We start from the raw sequence: 18,027 nt of genomic DNA, 5'->3' as shown, positions 1-18,027 counted from the left end.
ACTTTAGACTGGTCCAGGGAGGCCTCATTGAAGTGACAGGCGAGCAAAAACATGAATGCAGTGAGGGAGTGGGCCATGCAGATAGCAGCAGCAAGAAGAGCAAGTGCAGGAGCCCTGAGGTAGAAGCATGCCTGGCCCATGTAGTCGCTGTGGGTGGAGTACAGGGGAAGTAGCGGGAAATTATCTCACAGAAATAGTGGAGGCCATATCACACAAGGGTTTGTGGGCCACTGTAAAGACTGGGGCTTTTACTTTGGGTTAGTGGGAGCCATGGAGAGTTCTGAGCAGAGGAGGGACAGTATCTGACTTCGGTTCTAATGGAATCCCTCTGGCTGCCTATGACGGATGGACTGTCCTGGAGGCAAGGGCAGAAGCAGGGATCCCAGTGAGAAGGTAACTGGAGTCATGAAAGCAGATGACAGGGGACTCCACCAAGCCATGGAGGTGGTGAGAAATAGTCTGAATCTATCTTAAAAGTAGAACCTGGGACTTTCCTGGTGGTCCAGTGGTTAAGACAACACGCTCCCAATGCAGGGGGCCGGGGTTTGATTCCTGATCAGGGAACTAGATCCCGTATGCCACAACTAAGGATCCCGCATGTTGCAACGAAGATACTGCACGTGGCAACGAAGATCCCACGTACTGCAACTAAGACCCGGCGCAGCCAACAGCCAAATTAAATAAATATTTTTAAAATTTTAAAAGTAGAACCTTCAGGATTTGCTGATAGATCCAGTTACAGAACAACCACACAATGGACCACTCTATAGCCATTTAAAGTGACAAGGTATATGACACAAAAAGTACTAGCAACCAACAGGAAAAAAGGATATATATTTGATACATTCAAAATTAAAAACTTCTGGGCAGTAAAGGACAAAATCAACAAAGTGGAAAGACAGCCTACAAGATAGGGGAAAATATTTGCAAGTCACATATCTAATAAGAGGTTAATATCCAGAAAATATAAAGAACTCCTACAACTCAACAACAGAAAGGGCTTCCGTAGTGGCGCAGTGGTTAAGAATCCGCCTGCCAATGCAGGGGACACGGGTTCGATCCCTGGTCTGGGAAGATCCCACATGCCACAGAGCAACTAAGCCGTGTGCCACAGCTACTGAGCCTGTGCTCTAGAGCCCATGAGCCACAACTACTGAAGCCCGCGTGCATAGAGCCCGTGCTCCACAACAAGAGAAGCCACCTCAGTGAGAAGCCTGCACACTGCAATGAAGAGTAGCCCCTGCTCACCGCAACTAAAGAAAGCCTGCGCGCAGCAACAAAGACACAACACTGCCAAAAATAAATAAATAAGTTTATTAGGAAAAAAAAAACAACAGAAAAACAACTCAATTAAAATTGGGCAAAGGCTTAGAAGTAGACATTTCTCCAAAGAAGATACATGAATGGCCAATAAGCACACGAAAAGATGTTCACAATCACTAATTATTACGGAAATGCACAAAACCACAATGATAGACTACCTCATACCCACAAGGATGGCTACCGTCAAAAAAAAGAAAAACAGAAACAAAATAACAAGTGTTGGTGATGACATGGAGAAATTGGGACCCTTTTGCATTGTTGGTGGGAATGTCAAATGGTACAACCACTGTGAGAAACAGTAAGGCGGTTCCTCAAAAAATTAAAAATAGAATTACCATACAATCCAGCAATTCCACTTCTAGGCATATACCCAAAAGAACTGAAAGCAGAGTTTTGAAAATACATTTGTACAACTATGTTCATAGCAGCAATTATTCACAATAGCTAAAAGGTGGAAACAACACGTGTCCACTGATGTATGAATGGATAAACAAAATGTGGTCTATACATACAAGGGAATGTTATTCAGCCTTTAAAAGGAAAGAAGTTCTGACACAGGCTACAACATGGATGAACCTTGAGGACATTATGCTAAGTGAAATAAACCAGACACAAAAGGACAAATATTGTCTGATTCTACTTATACGAGGTACCTAGAGCAGTTAAACTCACAGAGATGGAAAGTAGAATGGTGGTTTCCAGAGGCTGGGGAGAGGGGAAAGGGCAGTTGTTTAATGGGTACAGAGTTTCAATTTGGGAAGATGAAAAGTCCTAGAGATGGATGGTGGTGATGGTTGCACAACGGTGTGAATACATAATACTTAATGTCAGTGAACTGTAGTTAAGATGGTAAATTTTTTTGAACTTTTTTTAATTGCCGATTGATTTTACCTGTTTACTTAGTAACATTTTTAGGTTACAGAAGAGTTGTAAAGACAATACAGCATTCCCATAAAGTCTTTGTGCAGCCTCCTCTAATAATAGCATCTTACATAAACATGATACATTTATGAAAACTATTGGATTATAAGATGGTAAGTTTTACAGAGCTACTATATGATCCAGCAATCTCACTCCTGGACTTGTATCTGGAAAAGACAAAAACTCAATTCAAAAAGATACATGCACCCCAATGTTCACAGCAGCACTATTTACAATAGCCAAGATATGGAAGCAACCTAAATATCTATCGATAGATGAATGGATAAAGAAGATGTGGCATATATATATATATGAATATTAGTCAGAAAACAAAAGAATGAAATAATGCCATTTGCAGCAACATGGATGGACCTAGAGAATATTATACTTAGTGAAGTAAGTCAGACAGAGAAAGACAAATACTATATGATATCACTTATATGTGGAATCTAAAAAATAATATAAATAAATCTATATACAAAACAGAAACAGACTCACAGACATAGAAAACAAACTTATGGTTACCAAAGGGGAAAGAGAGGGGGAGAAGGATAAGTTAGGAGTATGGGATTGACAGATACAAACTACTATACATAAAATAGATAAGCAACAGGATTTACTGTACAGCACAGGGAACTATATTAAACATCTTGTAATAACCTATAATGGAAAATAACCTGAAAAAATATATATATGTATATATAAAACTGAATCACTTTCTTCACTGTATACCTGAAACTAACACAATATAGTAAATCAACTATACTTCAGGGACGTCCCTGGTAGTGCAGTGGTTAAGAATCCACCTGCCAATGCAGGGGACACAGGTTCAATCCCTGGTCCAGGAACTGGTCCGGAGCAACTAAGCCGGTGCGCCACAACTACTGAGCCTGCGCTCTAGAACCCATGCGCCACAACTACTGAAGCCCACGCACCCTAGAGCCCACAAGCCAAAACTACTGAGCCCACACGTCACATCTACTGAGCCCACACGTCACATCTACTGAAGCCTGTGCACCTAGAGCCCATGCTCTGCAATAAGAGAAGCCGCCACAATGAGAAGAGTAGCCCCCGCTCACCACAACTAGAGAAAGCCCGCGCGCAGCAACGAAGACCAACACAGCCAAAAAATAATAATAATAAATTAATTTTTAAAAAGAATAACGTCATCTTAAAAATATATATATATACTTCAATTTTTTTCACTGGTAAATTTTATGCTATGTGAATTTTACCACAATTTTTTTTAAAGGACAAGGTAGATCTTCATATGTCAGCATGGAGAGATGCCCAGTGGCATTGTGAGGTCAAAGAAAGGCATGGCAGAGCAGTATCCTGATAGAATCATGTTTGTCTTGAAAACCTTCGCCATTAGCTAAAAAAAGTTTTAATTGTGAATTCACACAGTGTTGATGAAGGTTCGGGGAAGCTAGCACACTTACACACTTTTAGTGGCTTTGCAAAGTGGTTCAACCTCTCGTACTTTGACCACAGCTATCAAAATGGGAAACATCATTGGGCCAGAAATGCTGGGCACTTATACTACAAAGACACTCACACCTGCACAAGCACAATGAACACTGCAATAGCAAATCTTGTGACATAACATCAGGGGCTGTTGTTTCCAGGAACTACTCTCCAGCTGCCAAAAAGAATGGGGCAGGGGCTTCCCTGGTGGTCCAGCAGTTAAGACTCCACACTCCCGATGCAGGGGACCCGGGTTCGATCCCTGGTCAGGGAACTAGAGCCCGCATGCCGCAACTAAGAGCCCGCGTGCCTGCAACTAAAAATCCCACATGCCGCAACTAAGACCCAGGGCAGCCAAATAAATATATAAATATTTAAAAAGAATGGGGCAGCTCTACGGGAGAGGATCCAGACCAGCACTGTCCCGCAGGACTTTCTGGGATGACCAGCATATTCCACATCTGTGCTGTGCCATGTGGGAGCTGCCAGCCACATGAGGCCACTGAGCACTTGAGATGTGGCTCATGTGACTCAGGAACTGAATTGTTTACTTCATTCAATTTCAATTAAATTTAAGTAGCCTCCTGTGGCTAGTGATGACTGTATTGAACCGCACACATCTGGGACCATCTCCAAGGTCTATCGTTAAGAGGAAAAGGCCAAGTGCAGGCCAGGATGTGTGGTGTGCAAACCCCACATAAATGAGGGGAGATACGGAAATGTCCTCGTGTGTTTTATGAGGATGTAGTCTCCTACTGCAAGAGCCATAAGAAACTGGCAGCACTGGCAGCGTAGAGTTCAGGGTGCTCGGAACGTTGTGTAATAACACACCCCAAAACTTAGCGGCTAACAACAACCCCCATTTTGTTTGCTCATGATCCTGCGAGTCAGGAATTGGGACAGGGCACGAGGGGACAGCTTGTCTCTGCTCCAGGGCTGGCTGCAGGCTGGAACATCCAAGGTGACTTCTCCATTCCCATGTGCGGCACCTCAGCTAGGCTGGCCTGAAGAGCTGATAGTTGCTGGAGCACGTCTGCCAGTGAGTTCTTCGTTCCCCAGTTCTCCATTACGTAGTTTCTCCCTTCACGTGTGGCCTCTGCGTGTGTGTTATTGTCATGAGGCCCCTGCATGTGGTCCAAGCTGTCTCTGCTGGAGTTCTCTCCTGTGGCCCCTCCAGGCGGCCTCTCCTCATGGTCTCCCCATCACAGTAGCTGCACTCCTTACACAGCAGCCGGCTTCCCCCATGGCACAGAAGTGAAAGCTGCTAGGCCTTCTTAGGCTGAAGCCCCAAACTGGCTCGCCACCATTTCTGTCACGTTCTACTGGAAAGGCCAGATGCAAGGGCTGGGGACTGCACAAGGGCATTCCTACCAGGAGGCTGGTTCACTGGGAGCCCCTAGAAGAAGTCCACTGCAGGAGGAGACCCACCTCCTTTTCTAACTTTAAAATGTTCACCATGGGTATGTATTACCTTATTACCATTTGTTGGAGCTTAGAAAGCCATGCATGGCATGGTCCTGCCTCCACGCCTTTGCTCCTGCTGTCCCCTCTGCCTCTACACCCTTCCCTCCCACCTCCAGCTGAGAAACGCCCTGAGAAACTTTCCCTGAATGCCCAAGTCAAATTACTCTCCACTTCCTCTGTGCTCCCTACACCTGGTGACCCTAGGATCTTATTCTGCCCCGGCTGGAGTTAGTTTTGTGTAATCTCCCTCTCCTTGGAGCCCCTCAAGGTCAGCCCAATATAGGTCATCTCTTTACACACACACACACACACAGAGGACTCATGCAGGTGCTGAGGAGGTGCTCAGTGATTTGGGGGCACAACCCAGGAAAATACACACTAGCCTGACCCACAATCTCCCCACCCGGCTGGGCGCAATGCTGGCATCTCTGGTTGCATTTGTCTAGAGTCACCGACAGGTGATGACAGAGCCCAACCTCCAACCTCTGCAGCTGCTATGAGTAGAGAAAGCAGGTGTAGGTGGTGAACTTGAGAGGTCAGACACCCCAGGGCAGGAAGCTCCAGGCCCAGCTTTGAAGAGAATTTCCCATCCTTATTGCCCAACCCCCTCCTCCTCAACTTCAAAATTTGCTTCCCCCTCAAGCAATTGACTTTAATCATAGGTGTGACAACCATTCATAGGTGCAGCGACCTGGTTACCTCTAAAATCTTGTGCCAAGTGAAAAGCACCAGACACAAAAGATCACTTATATCAGTATGGACTCATGGATTTTACTTTATTCCAGGGGTTATAAATCCATCATTACCATTATTTGTTCTGATGCTCAGATTGGCCCTGATTTGGCTAGTGTCAGCCCCTTTCAGCTGGCTCCTGTGTCCTTTTATCACGTCCCCATCATTCTTGGAGCATGTCCTTATTTTCTGACACAACAAGATGTTCCAGGCTCAACTTCTACTTTTCTTACCCCAGCCCTCGTTCCTTTCAGTGGCGAAAATCTGGGTGCTGTCCAACATTAATCGTTACCAATCTAATAGGTGTAAAGTGATAGCCCCTGGTTGTTTGCATTCGCATTTCCTATTACTAGTGAGTCTGAGCCTTCCTCCCATGCTTGTGGTTTCCTCTTCTGTAAATTGCTCTTCACGTCCATTGCCCTTTTTCCATTGGGGCTGCTGTCTTTTCTGTTGTTTGCAGGAGTTTCTCATATATTCTAAGCACTGCAGTCTTAGACACTGCAATGTCTTCACACTTAACATCTGCCTATTAACTTTGTCTATAGGGTCCTTTGGTCAGAATTCCTTCATTTTGATATAATCAAAATGGTTTTTTTTTTTTTTGCTTTTTATACATTTGTGCTTTTTTATTGTGGTAAAAAATAGATAACATAAAATTTACCATTTTAGTTACTTTAAGGGTACAATTCAGTGGCGTTAAATACATTCACCATGTTGTGCAACCATCACCACTGTCCACATCCAGAAATTTTTCATCATCCCAAACAGAAACCCTGTTCCCATTAAACAGTAATCCTCCTTCCATCCTCTTCCCCACAGCCTCTGGAAACCTCTAATTTGCTTTCTATCTCTATGAATTTGCTCAGGTATAAGTGAAATCATAGAATATTTTTCCTTTTGTGACTGGCTTATTCCCCTTAGCATAATATTTTCAAGGTCCATCCATATTGTAGCACATGTCAAAATTTCATTTCTTTTTTTCTAAATTTATTTATTTTGGGCTGCATTGGGTCTTCGTTGCTGCGCACAGGCTTTCTCTAGTTGTGGCGAGCGGGGGCTACTCTGTTGTGGTGCGCGAGCTTCCCACTGAGGTGGCTTCTCTTGTTGTGAAGCACGGGCTCTAGGTGCACAGCCTCAGTAGTTGTGGTGTGCGGGCTCAGTAGTTGTGGCTCGCGGGCTCTAGAGCGCAGGCTCAGTAGCTGTGGCGCACGGGCTTAGTTGCTCCACAGCATGTGGGATCTTCCTGGACCAGGGCTCAAACCCGTGTCCCCTGCAATTGGCAGGCGGATTCTTAACCACTGCGCCACCAGGGAAGTCCAAAATTTCATTTCTTTTCATGGCTGAATAGCATTCCATCGTGTATATATAACTTCTACTAATTTTTATAATTTTGCACCTCATGTGAAGCCTTTAATCCATCTAGAATCCGCCTTTGTGGATCTCTCACTGGCCGATGGAAGTCAGCTGACCTGGAGCCTGGGAAATGCAGCCTGCAGAGGCCAGCCCCTCTGTAACTCAGAACAGAACCAGGGAAGGGCAGAACAAGCATCTGAGGGCAAGGAGGACCAGTCCCTCCCAAAAATTCATTATGAATTAAAGATTCAGTTTATTTGGGGCCACTTTCCCAACACCATCTTCTGAACAGTCTCTCCAGGGCGGCGGGGCTGCCGTTCTTGTGTTGTTACTTCTCAGGTATCCACGGACTACTCCACCGTCACTGCTCTGCCTCGCTGGTCTGTCTGTCCTTGCACCAGCACCCACACAGCTTCTACTATAATGGCATACGTCTTTCAACTGCTGATGGGGAAGCCCCCTCTTTACTCTTCTTTTCTAAGGTTGTGGCTAAGTCCTTTCCACGCCACATTCTCATCAAATCCTCAAAACAGCCCCGTGTCAAGGGGTACAATCCTTATCCTCACAGGACAGGTGAGGAAACCGAGGCCTCAGGGAGGGAAAGTGACTTGATGAAGTTTACAGAGCTGACAAATGGCAGAACTAGGACGAAGCAAGGCGTATCTGACTCTAGGGCTGCCCTTTGATCCCCAGCACCCATTTGCAGTCTGCCAGGCTCTTATCTGTAAGAAGGGGGAAAGGGCTGGAAAGGCCTGCTGGGCTGGCCACTGGCCAGTTTGCTTGCATATCAGGAAGGGAAAGCACTCATATCAGGAAAGGAAACCACTGAGCATTTAAACAGAGAGACTTTCCAACAGGGAATTAGTTACAAAGATGATGCAGGAGCCCAGAAGCCAACCAAGCAATTGTGAAGAATCTCAGAATCCGCAGCAGCAGAGTCACTGCCACTGCTAAGCTGGAGGGCCTGAGGGAGGAAGCGACACTACAGTAGCCCGGGGCCTGTGGTCACTCAGCAAAGCGGCAAACACAGTGGACTGTCCTGTGGGAGTTGGGGCCGTGGAGAAGACTCATTTGCTGATGGAGATGCAGCCCAAGGTGTAAGGAGACAGGGAAAAATACTTCTCCCTTCCTCAAACCTCCAGTCTCCCACCAGGATCTCTCACTGGCCGATGGAAGTCAGCTGACCTGGAGCCTAGGAAATGCAGCCTGCAGAGGCCAGCCCCTCTGCAACTCAGAACAGAACTAGGGAAGGGCAGAACAAGCATCTGAGGGCAAGGAGGACCAGTCCCTCCCCAAGAGGACCTCCCTTCCTGGTCCCAGTTCCCACCAGGCAGTCCCCACCATGGTTCCAGCCCTGGCTTCTTGGATCTAGTGATACCACATCCTCCTGTCCCTCTGACCTCCCGCTGAAGCTCATCCTGGGGTGCCTCCTCCTGCCCTTTTGGCATCTCAGCTCTTCCATCATCTGTATAAGCAATTCCTTGTATTTCATCTTCTGTTTGAAATGCCTAGAGTGGTCTCCATTTTCCAGACTGGATCCTCGCTAATACAGCCATGCCGTAATTCAGAGAATGGCCACAGTGCTACACGCTAAGTCTGTGGACTGACTGAGTAAAGAACCGGGGGGGAGGGCAGAGATTAGGTGTGCTGAGTCCCCAAGGCAGGGCCGATCCCAGGCACAGTGTGGACCAAGCTGCAGAGGAACCACAGCAATCCCAAGGCTGACTCTGGGTCTACACAGATGCTGGGGATTCCCAAACCAGGACCCAGGCACAGCTGAGAGGCTCCATGTGGTTCTGGCCAAGGAAGTCAGCTTCTATTAAGGGCCTCCTGTGTGCCTGTCTGTATTCATATATCACCCCATGTTAGTTTCTAGGGCTGCCATAACTAAGTACCACAGACTGCGTGGCTTAAACCACAGACATTTATTTTCTCACAGTTCTGGAGGCTGGAAGTCTGAGATCAAGGTGTCCGCAGGGTTGTTTTCTTCCGAGGCCTCTCTCTCAGCTCAGAGATGGCCGTCTTCTCCCTGTGTCCTCATACCCTCTTTGCTCTGTGCATCTGTGTGTCCTAATCCCCTCTTCTTATAAGGACACGAGTCATATTGGATTAGGACCCACCCTGGTGACCTTGTTTTAATTTAATCATCGCTTTGAAGACTCATCTCCAAATACAGTCACACTTTGAGATGCTGGGGGCCAAGACTTCAACATATGACTGGAGGGGGTGAGCACAATTCAGCCTATGATAACCCCCAATCTCACAACGTGGACATTATCAGCCCTGTTTTCCAAATGAGGAAATGGAGGCCCAGACAGTGATTTGCCCAAGGCCACCCAGAGCTGGGTCAACTCAGGTCCAGGCTCTTCACCTGTCAGGCCCCAAAAAATCTTCTCTCACTCTCTGTGATTTCCTCAGACCCTGGGAAATGGATTCCAGTCTTCCCTTTAATTCTTTTCCTTTGTGTCATAAGACAGTGATCCACCATGTACTGAGCATGTACTATGGACCAAGCTCTTCCATTGGCATTTGGTATGTTTTCTAAATACACAAGATGCCTCTTCTTCAAGCCTCTGCTCAAACCTCCTCAGGGACGCCCCCCCTCCCCGAGCCCCTTATTTGTAACAGTGCCTCCACCCACACAGATCCATCTCCTGCTTTATTTCCCTTTACAGAGTTATCAGTACCTGAAAATATCTTATATGTGTGTTTATTTTTTTAGTCTTCCCCCAACGAGACTCTATGAGGGCAGGACTCAGGTCTTGGTGTATCCCTAGTGCCGCGATGAGATTCATTATAGGTGCTTAATGTTAGTTCAATAAATAATCAAATGAAAAAAAATAATTAAACAAATGAATGCTCTCGTCAAATCCTCACCAGACATCTGTATGATGAGGGCCCTGGGATCATCATTTTATTAAAGAAACTAAGCCTCAGAGAAAGTCCCAAGCTCACCCAGCTAGTAGATAGTGAAGCTGGAATTTGAACCCAGGTCTGTATTCTCAACCTCCACACCCAGGCCCATCTCCTTGCCTTGGCCTTCCTTCTAAATCTCTCCCTGCGCTGTGACTTCCCAAATGACCCTCACAGCTACCCTGAACCTCTTGTTCTGGAAATTCCAATTCCTCACTGAGCTGGGCTGCAGTATCATTTTGTGCCAGCAGGTGTCACCAGAGAATTCCTCATGGCACAATCAGCTGTCCAGCACTCCAGAGCATGAACCTGCCAGAGTTTATTCAATCACCTTTAAGGATATTTCCAAGTTTTTGCTCCACAAACCAGTCTGAAGCTACATCCTTGCACCTGTGTTCACGGGCTATGGGGTACGAATTTCTCTGGGAATGGATTCCTAGAAATGGAATTCCAGAGAGCAATGAACATCTTTAAATTGCATAGATTCCATGAACTTGCTAGCCTGGTTTACAACCCAGGAGTGTGGGGCCCAGAGAGGGCATGTGGCTTACCCAGGGGCATACAGCAAGCTAGTACAAGGCCAGGTTTGAAACTGGCTCCACTGGCCATGAATTTTTCCATGCACTTGGAAGATACTTCCACCTAGGCTGAAGTGGCGTCTTTGTGCATTTTTTACATGTTTGTGGGGCTGGATCTGATTACTCCTTCTGTCATTCAATCACCTACTTGTTCATTTAACAAATGCATTGGTGAGATACAGGCTCAATGCTGTAAGAATGGCTCAAATAACAAATGTCTACAAGACAAGAAAATAGTTTACTTTCCTCTCTCACATCAATCTGAATGAAAGCAGACTTGGATGGTGGCTTTATGGTATCAGGGACCCAGACTCTTTTCTGTCTTATAGCTCTTCCATCTTCAACCAGCAGTTTCCATCTCATGGTCCAAGATGGCTGCTCTAGCATTGCCATCACATCTACATTCCTGCCAGTGGGTAGTAGAGAAAAGGAAGTAGAAGTCAACTTCTTTAAGGGCACAAACCAGATGTTTTGTGCCACTTCCACTCTCATCCTATTGGCTGGAATTAGTCATATGTCCTATATTGCTGCAAGGGAGGCTGGGAACAGTAGTCATTAGGTAACATAGCTGGGCAGCCATCATATTTTCTTCTAAAACTCGGCGATCTATTACCAATGAATATACTGTCCAGTTTCTGACGCTCATACATTTTCTGGGCACCTACTATGTGTGGGAGAAGGTGCAGCAGACCGGAAATAGCACAAACTTTGGAATTTGACTCGTCTTGGGTTTGAATCCCAATTTTGCCTTTCCCAGCTGTGTGTCATGATCTCTCTGAGCCTCAGTTTCCTCATTTAAAAAATGGAGACAAAAGGGACTTCCCTGGTGGTCCAGTGGTTAAGAATCTGCCTGCCAATGCAGGGGACACGGGTTCGAGCCCTGGTCCAGGAAGATCCCACATGCCGCGGAGCAACTAAGCCCATGTGCCACAACTACTGAGCCTGTGCTCTAGAGCCCATGAGCCACAACTACTGAGCCCGCATGCCACAACTACTGAAGCCCGCATGCCTAGAGCCCGTGCTCCACAACAAGAGAAGCCACCACAACGAGAAACCCGTGTGCCGCAATGAAGAGTAGCCCCCACTCGCTGCAACTAGAGAAGGCCCATGCGCAGCAATGAAGACCCAACACAGGCAAAAATAAATAAATAAACAAATAAATAATTTTAAAAAAAGAAAAGAAATGGCAGCTGCTTTTAAAATGAGCCATACCCTGAGCCACACTCCCAAGGGCCAGAGGTGACTCAGCAGAGGCCCTGCCCTCGATTCCAGTGGAAAGACATTCCAGGGCAGCCTTCTGTCGATAAAAGCTCAGAGACATGTCTGTGCATAATCCCAATGCATCAATCATGCATGAGTCAGAGCAGTTATGCCCATAAGTCATAAAGCAGCAGCTGGGCCCAGGATTCTTGGCATCCTTCCAAGCCCATCTCCCCAACCCCATTTTACAGAGGAGCAAACAGAGCCAAAGGAAGCGCTGCGAGCACAGCATGACTACACTGTTTTATTTTATCAGTCTCCTCCTAATTGGGCATGGGGGTCGGTTCCACTTTGGAGCCATCGTAAACAGACTTGGCTGGGCCTCCCTATGCCTATAGGAGCAGGGTTTTCCGGGGTAGCTGGGGAAAAAGAATCGCTGGGGTGAATTGTGGATCCAGGGAGTGCTCCAACTGCAACAGAGGGAGGCGTCTCTCCCCAATTTACTTATAGGTCACAGCCTCAGCATACTGACATTTTGGGGCAGAGAATTCTCTGCTGGCGGGGGCTGTTCTGTGCCTGGTAGGATGTTTGGCAGCATTCCTGGCATCTACCCACAAGATGCCAGTAGCATATCACCACCCCCAGTTGTGACAACCACAAATGCCTCTAGACATTGCCAAATGTCCCCTGGGGGGCAAAATCATTCCCAGTTGAGAATCACTGCTCTCAATGCACAGAGCCCGTGGCAGGGTTTATAAGCACAGATTCTTTAAGCAGATTTATAGATGTTATTGATTTTCTTCTCTTCGGACAGGTGCATGCGTTTTATCTCTTTGGAAGGGGTCCATGACTTTGGTAGTCACTGGTTTAAGAATAAAGATTTCAGGGACTTCCCTGGTGGCACAGTGGTTAAGAATCCTCCTGCCAATGCAGGGGACGTGGGTTCAAGCCCTGGTCCAGTAAGACCCCACATGCCGCGGAGCAACTAAGCCGTGTGCCACAACTACTTAGCCTGCACTCTAGAGCCCACAAGCCACAACTACTGAGCCTGCGAGCCACAACTACTGAGCCCGCATGCCTAGAGCCCATGCTCTACAACAAGAAAAGCCACAGCAATGAGAAGCCTGTGCACCACAATGAAGAGTAGCCCCCGCTCGCCGCAACTAGAGAAAGCCCACGCACAGCAACGAAGACCCAACGCAGCCAAAAATAAATTAATTAATAACAAAAATAATTAAGTTAAAAAAAGATTATTAAAAAAAGAATAAGGATTTCAGGTTATTATTGGGATAATTAGTGGGATTTGAATATGGGGAATAAGAATGATATTATAACATTGTATCAGCATTGAATTTCCTGGTTTTGAAAACTATACAGTGGTCATGTAAGAGAATGTCCTTGTTTTTAGGAGATGCACACTAAAGTAATTAGGAGTCAAAGGACATTGTATCTTTTTTTGTGTAACTGACTCTCAAATGGTTCCGAAAAATTACACACACAGAGAAAAAGAATGATAAATCAAATGTAGCAAAATATTGACAACTGGGGGATCTGAATGAAGGAGATATATGGAAAGTTGCTGTACTATTAGAAATTATTATTTTAAAAGGGTTTTTAGAAATCACCATCTAGTTTTTAAAACATGGTTTTAATCTGTTATTCCCCCTGCTCCCAAGAAAAAAGTGCATGATTGTGCCCAGGAGCTGGGACCCATTCAGGTCATAGTCCCAAGAATCTCCCAGAAAGGGTTCTCTTTGCTTTTATTTGGGTCTGTAAAATGCCCAGAAAGAAGTTCCACCCAGCATTAACAGTGGTTAGTAATGGCCCCTACCTAGCCCCAGTTTTGTTCAAATGTCCACGCCTCCCCCAGGAGCCCAGTTAGCTCAGGAAAGTGACCCCATCCCCAGATACTTAGAAGGGCCTGAGGGGTCGAAAGGGAATCTTTTCCCCCTGCTAGTGACTGGTCCAGGAACGGGCATGTGATGCAAGGGAGCCAATGAGGAACAAGGAGCCTCCAGGCTGCTTTTTCACTTGTTTTGATGAATAAAATGAACGAAGTGACTTATGAGACATCTGACCCTAGCACTCTTGGATGCTGCCCTGATAACACCATGTGAAGAAGCCCGTCTAGCCTTCTGAAAGATGAGAAGCCACAAACAGAACTGAGATGCCCCAGCCAACAACCAGCACACACTGCTGGATGTATGAATGAGCACAGCTGGAAGCTGAATGAAGCTGCAAGAGTGAGACCAGGTGAAACCAGCAGTGGAACCACTAGCCAATCCACAGAGTTGTAAGGAGTAATAATCAACATGGTTTTAAGCAACTGTTTGGGGATGATGTGAAGATTCGGTGAGGTTATGACATGACACAGAAAGTGTTCAAACAGATGCTGGTCATTATTGCTGACCACGTATTACTGTTCTCATCCCCATGCCGATCACCCCCTCTGTTTTCCTCCACCTAATGAAGCTCTCCCTATCATCCTCCACCCATCTCTTACCCTGCTTCATTTCTCCACATCACCTGTCCCTACCTGACATTAGATTATCTTTTTAACTGTTTATTGTCTGTCTCTCTTGCAACTGGGAGGGTAGGGACCACTGCTGTATGGCCAGCATCTTACACAGCATCCGGCCCACAGCAGGTCTCAGTAAAGATTTGGTGAATAAGTGAATGGAGCAATCCTGATCAACATGATTTGAGGCAAGTCATGGGGGGCTCCATCCCCCAACACTGTGACACCTTGGGGTGTCCAGGTCGGGCAGCTTTGCAGCCTGCGTCTCAGAGCTAGCAGGAACTGGAGAACAGAGACCTGAAGGAGAGTCCGGGGCCAGCCACCTGACTCTCTGGGGAGCTCATGCACCAGGAAGCAGGTACAGTGATGGCAAAGGCCCAGCTGTGGATGACAGCGCGAGATGTCAGGAGACAAGGCTGGAGAGTCAGCAAGGCCTCGACTGTCAGGTGAGGGTGTGGATCTCACCCCACCGCCCCCATAGTCAAGTGTAACAAACGTTTCTGCAGGGTATCCTGCCTGGCAGGTACCCCACCTCTCACTGTGCTCACTGTGAACCTTACAACAAGTCTATGCAGTGCTGTTCTTTCCATTTCACGGAAGGAAAATAGACCCACAGAGGCTCAGAAACACAGCTGTGAGACTCTAAGCTTCAAAGGCCGGGCTCCTTCCACTGCCCATTGCTGCCCTTGGCCTTTGCCCCCATCTTAGGTGTGTAATTCTGCCTCTTCCCTCCCTTCTGACTTTGCTCTAACTTGATGACCAAAATTATATGTCATTCTCTAGGCCAGAAAAACTACTTGAAGCCATTGGACATCTCAGCTTGGGACGTCCAACCTGCACCTTACACGCAACATGCCCAAAACAGAACTCCTGGTCTCCCCCGCTCCCCAAACCTGCTCCCACCTTCTTCACCAGCTCAGTCAATGGCGCCTCCATCCTTCCAGTGGTTCAGGCTAGAAACCTGAGAGTCATCCTCGACTTCTCTCTCCCTCACCCCACATGCCATCAACCAGCAAGTCCTGGCCACGCCACCCTCAAAATGCAACCAGAATCCACCACTTCTCCCACCTCCACAATCACCCTGGTCTGACCCTCCATCCCCTCCTACCTGGACTATTGCAGTCACCTCCTCTCTGGTCTCCTGCTTCTGGACGGTCTCTGAGTCCACCTCTCACATGCAGCCCGAGGATCCTATTAAGATATAAAGTCAAGGTCACTGTACAATTCTTTACCAGAATTGCCCAATAGAACTTTCTGCGAAGGTGGAAATGTTCTAAATCTGCACTAATTCATTACCCACCAGCCACATGTGACTATTGAGCACTTGAAATGTGCAGAGTATAACTGAAAGACCGAAATGTTAATTTTACTTACTTTATTAGCTACACTCTGTTGGCAAGACTGTGGGAAACAGGCACTCTTGAACACAGATGATGGTGGGAGTATAAATTAGAATATGATTCTAATGGCTACCTACCGACCGATAGGTTTATCTATATCTAGCAAAATGACAAATCAGTTAACATTTGTCAAAACAACCCCACTTCAGGAGTCCAACACATCTACCTTCACATGCAAAAATGACATTAAGTAAACCATCTATAACATCCAAAGATAGGAAATGACCCAAGTGTCCATCAATAAACAGCTAGTTAAATGAATTATGGTCCAGCCACACAGTGGAATACAATGAAGTTATAAAAAATGAATGAGGAAATAATGACCCCCTAAAGCACAAAGAAAAAAATAAATTAGACTTCATCAAAAGTAAAAACATTTTTGTGCATCAAAGGACACTATCAAGAAAGTGAAGACCACCAACAGAATGAGAGAAAATATTTGCAAACTATGTCTCTGATAAGGGTCTAGTGTCCAGAATATATCAAGAACTTTTACAATTCAACAATAAAAAGACAACCCAATTGTTAAATGGGCAAAGGATTTGAATAAATTTGGATTTATTTCTCCGAAGATATATACAAATGGCCAATAAGCACATGAAAAGATGCTCAACATCACTAGTCATTAGGGAAATGTAAATCAAAACCACAGTGAGATACCAGTTCATATCCATTAGGATGGTTACAACCAAAAACAGAAAATAACAAATGTTGGCGAGGAGGTAGAACAACTGGACCACTCACACATTGCTGGTGGGGATGTAGACTAGTACACCTGCCATGGAGAACAGTTTGGCATTCCTCAAAAAGTTAGTTACCATTTGACCCAGCAATTCCACTTCTAGGCATATACCCAAGAGAAATAAAAACATATGTCCACACAAAAATCTGTACATGAATGTTCATGGCAGCACTATTTATTATAACAGCCAAAGGTGGAAACAACCCAAATGTTCATCAACTGAATGTGTAAACAAAACGAAGACTATTCATCCAATGGAATGTTGATGGCCATAAAAAGGAATGAAGTCCTACAAAATGAATGAACCTTGAAAAAATTATGCAGTGAAAGAAGACCAAAAAAGGCCACATATTGTATGATTCCATTATATTATATGATTCCATTATATTATATGAATATATATATTTTTTTACTTTCAAAGCATGTGAATGTCCTACATATTAAAAATAAAATTATTTTCTTAAATATAAATCAGGTTATATAATTCCTCTATTCAAAACCTTAGAATTCCCCAGCAGTCCAGTGGTTAGGACTCCATGCTTTCACTACTGAGGGCGCGGGTTTGATCCTTGGTCGGGGAACTAGCATCCTGCAAGCTGCTCAGTGCGGCCAAAAACAAAAATTAAAAGGGAATTCCCTGGCGGTCCAGTGGTTAGGGCTCTGTGCTTCCACTGCAAAGGGCATGGGTTCGATCCCTGGTCGGGGAACTAAGATCCCGCATGCTGTGCAGCATGGCCGAAAAAAACCACAAACAAACCTTAGAGAGAAGAGATTTCTCAGTTCATTTTAAGTAAAAACCAAAACCCTCTATATCCGTTCAAGACCCTACCCTATCTGCCCCGCTCCCTTCCTCTCTGATCTCACCTCTCACCTCCCCCTCTCTCACCTACTTCATGTCTCACTGGCCAACGTGCTGTTCCTGGACATGGCAAGCATGTTCCTGCCTCAGGACCTTTGCACTTGCTGTTCCCTTGGCTTGGAACAATTTGCCCCCAGATATTTGCATAGCTGGCTCCATCTCCTTTAGGTCTTGGCTCAAATGTCACTTTCTTGAACAGGCCTCCCCTGACTCACACCGTCACCTCCCAGGAGACTCTGTCATGTTCCCTGCTGTTTCCCTAGAACAACCTGGGCCAGATCGGTGCTTAATAAATGTGTTCATTGAATGAATGACCTGTTTGTCCATCACCCATCTTCTGCTGGCCACTAGGGGATCTTCAGACACCAGCAGTAACCAGCCCATCTCAGCCTGCTTGGAGGTCTGGGACACATGCAGAGAGCTTAGAAAGGTGTCTCCCTGAAATCTGAAATCCAGCCCTCACCAAGGCAAGCCACCTTAATCTCCTGGATTGAAAAATTGAACTAAGCTAAAAATAAGGCAAGGCCAGCCAGTTTTGCCAGAATTCACCAGGATTT

General features: G+C 45.9%; 1 long non-coding RNA gene across 2 annotated transcripts in view; it reads right to left on the bottom strand.

Annotated features, from left to right (window-relative positions):
• LOC137207992 (uncharacterized) overlaps window positions 1-18,027 on the bottom strand; it is a 266,590-nt gene that overhangs the window by 247,391 nt on the left and 1,172 nt on the right. For both annotated transcript variants that reach the window (XR_010935423.1, XR_010935424.1), the window contains exon 2: window positions 15,578-15,660. This is a non-coding gene — a long non-coding RNA (uncharacterized lncRNA). The remainder of the gene's footprint in view (window positions 1-15,577; window positions 15,661-18,027) is intronic.

This window comes from Pseudorca crassidens, chromosome 15 (genome assembly GCF_039906515.1).
Source record: "Pseudorca crassidens isolate mPseCra1 chromosome 15, mPseCra1.hap1, whole genome shotgun sequence".
Taxonomy (NCBI): Eukaryota; Metazoa; Chordata; class Mammalia; order Artiodactyla; family Delphinidae; genus Pseudorca; species Pseudorca crassidens.
Note: the sequence above shows the minus strand (reverse complement) of the source record. Positions and strands in the feature narration are given on the sequence as shown.